This window comes from Athene noctua, chromosome 6, assembly GCF_965140245.1.
Source record: "Athene noctua chromosome 6, bAthNoc1.hap1.1, whole genome shotgun sequence".
Taxonomy (NCBI): Eukaryota; Metazoa; Chordata; class Aves; order Strigiformes; family Strigidae; genus Athene; species Athene noctua.
This window is the reverse complement of record NC_134042.1, coordinates 27706295-27714034: the sequence shown is the minus strand read 5'-3', so window position 1 is coordinate 27714034 and position 7740 is coordinate 27706295.

The window sequence follows — 7740 nt, the reverse complement described above, 5'->3', positions numbered from 1 at the left end:
ACCTGAAGTCCGTGCCCTAGCTGAGCTGAGTCCGCAGGCTACCATGGCTACTGTAGACAATAAAAGCTGAACCAACTCTTGCATTGACTTGCAACACTTTAGACCCATGTAAAGTAAGATTCAACAGCTCTATGCCTCTGATGCCACCACTGCCTTTAAGTCCTTAACCAGAGAAACAAACTGCAGTCATTACACCTCCTCAATTCTTCATATTACTGCAGGAATTGGCAAAGGAAGATTTGCTTTGCATTCATGCCATCAGACACAGGAAGGAGTCACCAGAGAGTAACCCTGGGGAAGCAGCAACTGGAGGGCCTGACTTGTCCGGGGAAGACACTGCTGAACTGCTGCCACTTAGTAGCATCAGCCCAGGAAATACTATTTCCACAGGTAACAGTCTAGCCTCTTAGATATCTCTTAAATAAATGGGTCCTCCCACTGAAAGCTTTGGAGCACAAAGCATGGGGTCTGCATAAAGCAGGACAACACTTACCACCATGCCTCTGTCACCAGCAAAACTTCTTCCCAGCTTAGGCCTTGAATCAGAAGTGCATCTATACTGAGCCTGGGTCTCCTCTTGTGCCTCCTTCACCAGAAAAAAAGAGCACAAGGGAGGAAGTTTGGGGACAGGTAGACACCATTCCCTAGCTGGTTCCCACTGCTTTGGTAGGGCACACAGAGAACTAAACGCATGCACACAGTCAGCAGGGCAGTCTGGCTTTTGAAATGAAAAAATTCAAAGATGGACAATAGGGTAAGATACAAGAAACAAAAATTCACTCAGCCTTCAATCCAAATCATATTTCTCTGATAACATCTCCAAAGTGTGGGTTCTGCTCCCCAGCTAGATCTCTATTTCAAACACATCTACTTCTTATCTTGGTTCCTCTTCTTCCTGCCTATACATGCCTTCACACATGTATCTTCCCTGATGACTTTTAATGTGCTTTAGCTGGTGTCCTGAGATGCCCTGGCTCAGGTCCTGAAAATTAAAGACAATTAATTCAACAATCAACAGTTCAGCAGTCTCTGGGTTTTTTGCCGTTTTATTTTACACTGATGTCATCACAAATCATGTATCATCCTGCCCTTCCTCTCCTTGACTACTTGTGGCCTACACCCACATCTTCCCCTGTTTGGACAGTACATTCTCTGTATAGTAAATGCTCCTCTTCAAAGTCTGTAAAGCATCAGGGTCAGTTGGACTTCAGTATTGATCAAAACCTTCAAGGGACTATAGTAGTATGGAAAATGAGGAAAGAAATGAGTTTACAATGGTCCCACAGGCTACAGAAGTTGCTTGGGGTTTCACATTGGTGCATGGACTGCTTTACTGAAAGAACACTTGTTACATCTCCCAGATAGAAGTAGCACTATTGCAGGAGGCCACCCAGTGATGCTTCTTCACAAGACTCAGCTGGAAGAGCTTAAAGCTCTTCAGCCACCACTCACTGGATATTGTGAAGATTTTTCAGCATGCTCACACCATAGCAACTCTAAAATAAGCCAAGTATGCATCAGGTGGAGTGAAGCATTTCAAAGAAGGTTATACAAACCTGTGCCTGGTTATATCCTCAATTTGAGGCCTCTCAGGGAACACTGAGATCACCAAAACATTAAAGAACACATCAGAAACTAATAGGGTGTTAAATATTTCCCATTGAGAAGAGCCTACATGGCTGGGAGGAGACCACTCCAGTAAAAGACTGCATGCTGCTGCATCACAAGCCTTCAGCAAGAGCAATGATTTTCTTGCTTGAAATATTTTACAGACTGTTTGAGGCTAAGGAAACTCTACCTTTGTTATTTAAATGTGAAATATCTCAGTGATATCCTGCGATAGAGAATTGGTCATCATCTTTGATCTTTAGCTGTGGTTCTACTGCCTGTATGGGTACACAGCAAGGCCTAGAAACTGTGACCTACAACAGAGTGCAGTGACAACCACCACATCTGCAAAATAATAGCAAAATACTGTTTGAGTAGCTCCTGGTTTGGTTGAGAGTGTTCGGAGGAAGAGAAGGGTGCTAGACAAAATAGACATGGAGGCCAAATAATGAAGGTCCTAAATTAGCCACTGCATGGAGCCACTGAAAACATCACTTGAAACAAAAGAATTTAGTGAAGGTACAACTGGGACAAAGGTGGCTGGAGGGAGTAGATCTCTTAAACCGTCTGCTAGTTGGAGTCAGAAGATAACTTTCTTCTCCACTAACATGTTACTACACATTTATTACACATCAAGTTTATATCTACCTGGAAAGAACCAGTTAGAAGCAAGGCAATCTCCCAGACTGTGACAAAGCAAGCTTTCCATTAATAATCCATAATGCCACCAAGAAAAAAACAGGAGGCGCACAGCATTTTCAGAACTGATCTAGATTCTCACCTGCCCATTCAACCCAGTTTTGCAAACATACACTACAGGTGCAAGTGAGATGATTTTTTTTTTTCCCCTCAATGTCCAAGCACTTGGCTACATCCAAGCAATGTCAGGAGATGACCATTAGCTTTAACAGTGCCTTGTCTCCACAGGAGCAAAACCACCTTCAGGGTCCTGATTCTATGGGGATGTAAAAGAAAGATCCTCCAGGAGAAAGGTAAGAAGCCATTAACCACAGGCTGTATAAGAATCACCTTCTGACATTGTTCAATGATGAGACCTAGCATGGATGAAGTACCTTTTTTAGAATAAGCAAGCACCTTACATAGAAGCTTCTTTCTGTTGTATTTCCCAAACACTTGATGGTTTCTATATTCAAGAGAAAACCTCTTTATGCTGAGCATTCAAGGGTCCTTATCTAGCAATGGGAATTGACACCTAGTAGGATGCATAAATGGAGCTGGATCACGTAGCAAACTGAATAACATCCAGTTCATAATGACCTGTCATAATCCTGTATGGGGCAATGAACTAAATGGTTTTCTGAAGGGAGATATATGTTGGAGAGGGAATGGTAAAAAACACAGACTGAGTCTAAGCTTCTGAGCACTGCACTGTATTGCCTGGCTAGAAGAGGGAAATGGAGGGGGCAGCTTGAGAGACAGGTCCCTTTTCCTCAGTCCCTCTACTGCTGCAAGGCTGTGATTTTATACAGGAAAAATAGAGCACCAGAAGGGTCTGGAATAGAAAAAAGCTCTTTTTTCCCTCTGCCAACGTGACAGCCCTAAAGGCCCAACAAAGCAACATATCTGCTCGTCTTGCTCTTTCAAGGATCATTTCAGCTGTGACATTGTACTGCACCCTCCCATCCAGTTGGGATTGCCTCCAGTGGCACTTATGCTTCAATTGAGAGGATAAAGGATTTAATACAGGAATGCCCTGATGCTAATGCCTTGCCAGAGGTGCACGAAGTGCTCCAGGTTGCCAAGAGGCCTGACAAATATACAGTCCTTTGGGACAAGGTCTTTTGTGCTTTTTATGGGCTGATGCACTCTCACAACTGGAAGTAGAACTGATAACCAGCAACACAGGTCATTGCAGCACCTGAAATTGAGAACATCCTGTCCTTTAAATCAACTTGCTTTAGTGCTTTCCTAGATGGAAAACTAAAGTCAAATGTCATGCTCTTTCCTCAAACCCAGATCACACCAAAACCCAGAAGCAGACGGAGTAACTGTGCTTCTGCATCTGAGAATTACTCAGCACAGCCCACCTCCACCTTGGATGGCACCAGCATTGTCTGGATTGCCTCCCCACAAGTACAAGAGGTCTAGAGAGTCACTCTCTCAAGCTGTGGAGGAACATAACCACTACATCTGTGTGCACCTAGGCATGCAGAGCTCAAACAGTACTGAAGCATTAGCACTGCCCTCACAGGATATGCATGACCTCACTCCCCTGGATCTGGCAGACAGGAGAAGACAGAGACCTTTTTGGATTTGAGTGCACACCTCAACAGCCAGGCCTATTTTGTGCTTCTTTCCTTGCACCCCTCCCTCCTTCCTTTTCAAGTGGCAGTTCTTTTCTTCTGGCTTCAGAGACACCTTCAGGACTCCAGAAACCTTCAGCATTCCCTATCTTACAAATTACCATCCACCTTACCTACTAAAAGTGGACAAGAAGAACAAAACATCTGTGCTCAACAGGGCAGATTTATAGAGCTATATATCTCTATATATAGAGGGGCAGGGCAGGGGCAGGGCAAGCTGAGAGTTGTTTGTGGATATGACAGCAAACTTGAGGGTGGGCTCAAGAGACAAAAAGGTGAGAAAGAGTGATCCCTGCATTGTCCAGTGTGTCCCTCATTCCTTCTGAGACGTTTGTCACTCCTGTGAAATCTTCACTTGGCCATCTCATCCTTCCTTAGTGATGTGATTCGACTGCTTAGCAAGCATCTCTGTTAGCAAAGTTTAACCCACCCTTTCACAAGTGGCAGCCTGCCGTAGAAGGCAGCCACTTCACCAGGCAATAACACCTGCTGGAAAGAAAATTTCTGTAAGCAGATTCCTTGTGACTGAAGCAGCAACCTTGACTAGTCACTTCAGAGCCCCGTTACATCCATAATGATACTGTCTCCACCTTTCCCTTCCCCCCAGCATGAAAGATGAGTGGTTGTGTGGAACGAGTCCCCGAGCTGTGATGGGAATCCGTCTCGCTTGGCTGCAAAAAATATATATATCCTGATATGGCTGTGATGAATCCTTTCATTATTCATCTGCAATTGCCCTGCTACTGCTGCTGTTCCGTTCTCTCTCTCTCTCTTTCTTTTATAAATAAAAATGGAAACAGATTAATGACAAATGTTGACAGAGATTGCTTTTAAACAGCCACACCTGAATGCGGGCTATGGGGGAGGAGCAGTGGCAGAGCAGCATCAGAGGGATGGGGAGACCAGGAAAGACTAAGTGAGAGATGAGAAAAGATAAAGATGCTCACTCCAACTGGGCTAGATGAGCAGTGACTGGAGCAAGATATCTTTCTAGTGACGAGGACTTCAATTTACTCTAACAAATGAGCTCTGGATTAACAGAGCTACGTATCCAAACTCTTTGAAATAACTAGCTGTAGTCAGTTGTACTGTCAAAGATACTCTGGAGTGAAGTTTGCAGAGACTCCAACAAAATACTCATGGAATGAAATGGCAACACACAGAGGGGCAGTTACACACAGCAGTCCCCAGTGATGAATAAATAATACCTGATAATGCTGCTTATCCCACTCCACTCCTGGTGACCAGCAAACACCAAGGCTCTAGTTTTACAACTGCCAAGGCCACTTGTATTTTGGGATTGTGGCTCCGACAGGCAAAGACAGTTTGTGACCAGTCAGGCCACAGGTTGACACAGTGAGTGAGTGCATCCAACAGAGGCAAAGCTGGCCCCATGACACTTCCCTGTCCATTCCCACTGCATGAAGAAACACGTCAAGCCTTATACTCAAGTAGCACTCCAAGAAGCTTCATCGTTTATTCCTACTTAATGTTTCATCCCCTTACTGAAGAAAGAACAGGAGCAAGAGAGGAGCAGCAGAGGTGTTATCCAGGTCTTAGAGAAAGAAAGAGAAAAAAAAAGACTCACTTTGGGTTTACTTCTGATCTTAAAATAACCCATTGCAGCCATTCTGAGCGGATGGGCTGCAGGACACAAAGAGCTCTTAAAGTGCTGCCCTCTCATAACCAAACTATATCTGTCCCTTGTAGATCCTCCTGGCACATGTGCTCCTGAGCTGAACTGCAAGTTCTCATCACACAAACAAGTGAAAGACCTGACCTCCAAAATGGCCAACTGTGTGCACCACACACTGCTGCAGCATCACAGAAGGGCAGGGAACTGCAGCCATTGCACCTGCCTTAGTATTTAGCCCAGCTGTTGCATCTCAGACCTTCTAGGTACTGTGTAAACCCTGCACATTGGAATAAGTCTCCTCTCCCCTATGTGAGGATGATGACACTCTTTCCCTTCACATATATTGATGTCCTTTAAATCAGCTGGGGGTCCAGAGATTAAATTCATTTTTTTACCATTCTTGTCTCTGTTTTTAATCTCTTCCTCCTCCTCCACAGAACTTCTCTGTGTATCTCCACCCCTATGGTGATCTCTAGCAACTGTGGTCTCATGCTCTAGGTCCCATGCTTCCTACCTCAAGCACCACCTATCCACATAAAGATACCGTGTCTGCTAAAATCACCCTCTACCAAACCATTTCGAAGGCTATCTCACCTTCCTGTGATCGGTTACACCTCCTAGCTAGCTGCTCATTCCATCAAAGTGTTTGGTATCACATTTGAGAGCAGACGTGCATGGACTCATCACTGCTTGCTCCTTGCCAGCCTCCCACTTAACTAAACCCATTTTCATCCTTCCCTCAGAATTGGTCCTGCTCTTTTGGTGCCAAGCCACCCTCCTGTCCTCCTGAAAGCACACTGCTCCTTGGACTCTTTTCAACAGCAGCTAATGCAAGACATTACAGCACAGAAGCCTGCGCCAACATCCAGTGCATAAACAAAGACCAGATACATGAGAGGAGAGAACACACTGTCAGCATTTAGTAACAAATACTAATTGCGAACAAGGGGATAGGGTTCTCCATCCCTGTTCTCTCAGCAGCCAAAAGCCATCTGAGCCAGGAGATGTGGCCATTCACAAACCTAGGATCCGTTAATCACTGAATGGCCCCCTGCTCAGCATCTGACTGTCTGCCATCAACTTGCTTGGTGTCTGACTGATACACCGAATGGATAAACAGCCTCTTGGAGTTTTATCTGTACCTTGCTAGTACAGGGACACTGAAATATAAAGCCCTTAGGGAGGCAATTTGAAAAGCCTTTCAGGCCTGCCATAGATTTGCCCTATAACTTCCACAAAGTATTGACTTCTCTCTGTGCCTCTTATTTTCCTGAGAAAATTGCCTTACATCCCATCCCAGAAGGCTGCGGAGCATGCTGTCTGTGGACCTCAACGTTTTGGTACTTCTGTTGAAAGCTGTTGCAAAGGCCAGATGTCTTTTTTAGTAACATTCTCATTCACCAGAAAGGCTGGTTCTCATCACAAGAAACATGGTGCAGAGATACTAAGTATTTTCCGTCATTTCGCCCCATCATTCATTACTACATATAGATAAACAAATCAGTTCCTCAAAGAGAGGAGATCTACATGAGAGACACTTTGGGTTCTCTAGAACAGGCAAGTCCCTTCCAGACATAATCCCTTTTTAGGAAGCATATGTGGTTATGTCACAGGAAATGTCCCTTCTCACCTCAACTAAACCTGGTGTCAAAACCCCTAAGGAGTGCCTGGGAGGAGCACAGTTCTTAGCAGGGCGTCTCCATGTGACTTTACAACTCCCCAAAGCACCTCTTGCACCTTTGAACTGTGTGGAGTTCCTACGAGCTGCTGAAACCCTGGAGAACATGGGGTGGTGGGCACAGGCCTGTAAGTGATTGAGCCAAAGTTAAAGCTTGGTGCTATCAGTTGTGTGTCTCCTTCATTCAAACCATTATTCGCCAGGAATTTCTCCCAGCCCACCCATCTCCCCAGCCCCATCCTGCCCTTGTGCCTTTAGCTGCCTCTGGCACTCCTCATACATATCAACTGAGCTGAATCAACTGATTAAAAGAGCAGAAATCAAATCATTTTTTGCAGTTAAGGGGGTTGATAGGAGTCAAAGGGGTCCATCAAGTGAAATGTAAGCAGCAGGAGCTTACAGTCAGGCAAGGGGAGACAATGGAGTGGAGATGGAAGGAGAAGGCGTCACCTTTCAGCAGAGAGAAACTGTTTACCTCACCTCATGGCCTTGCA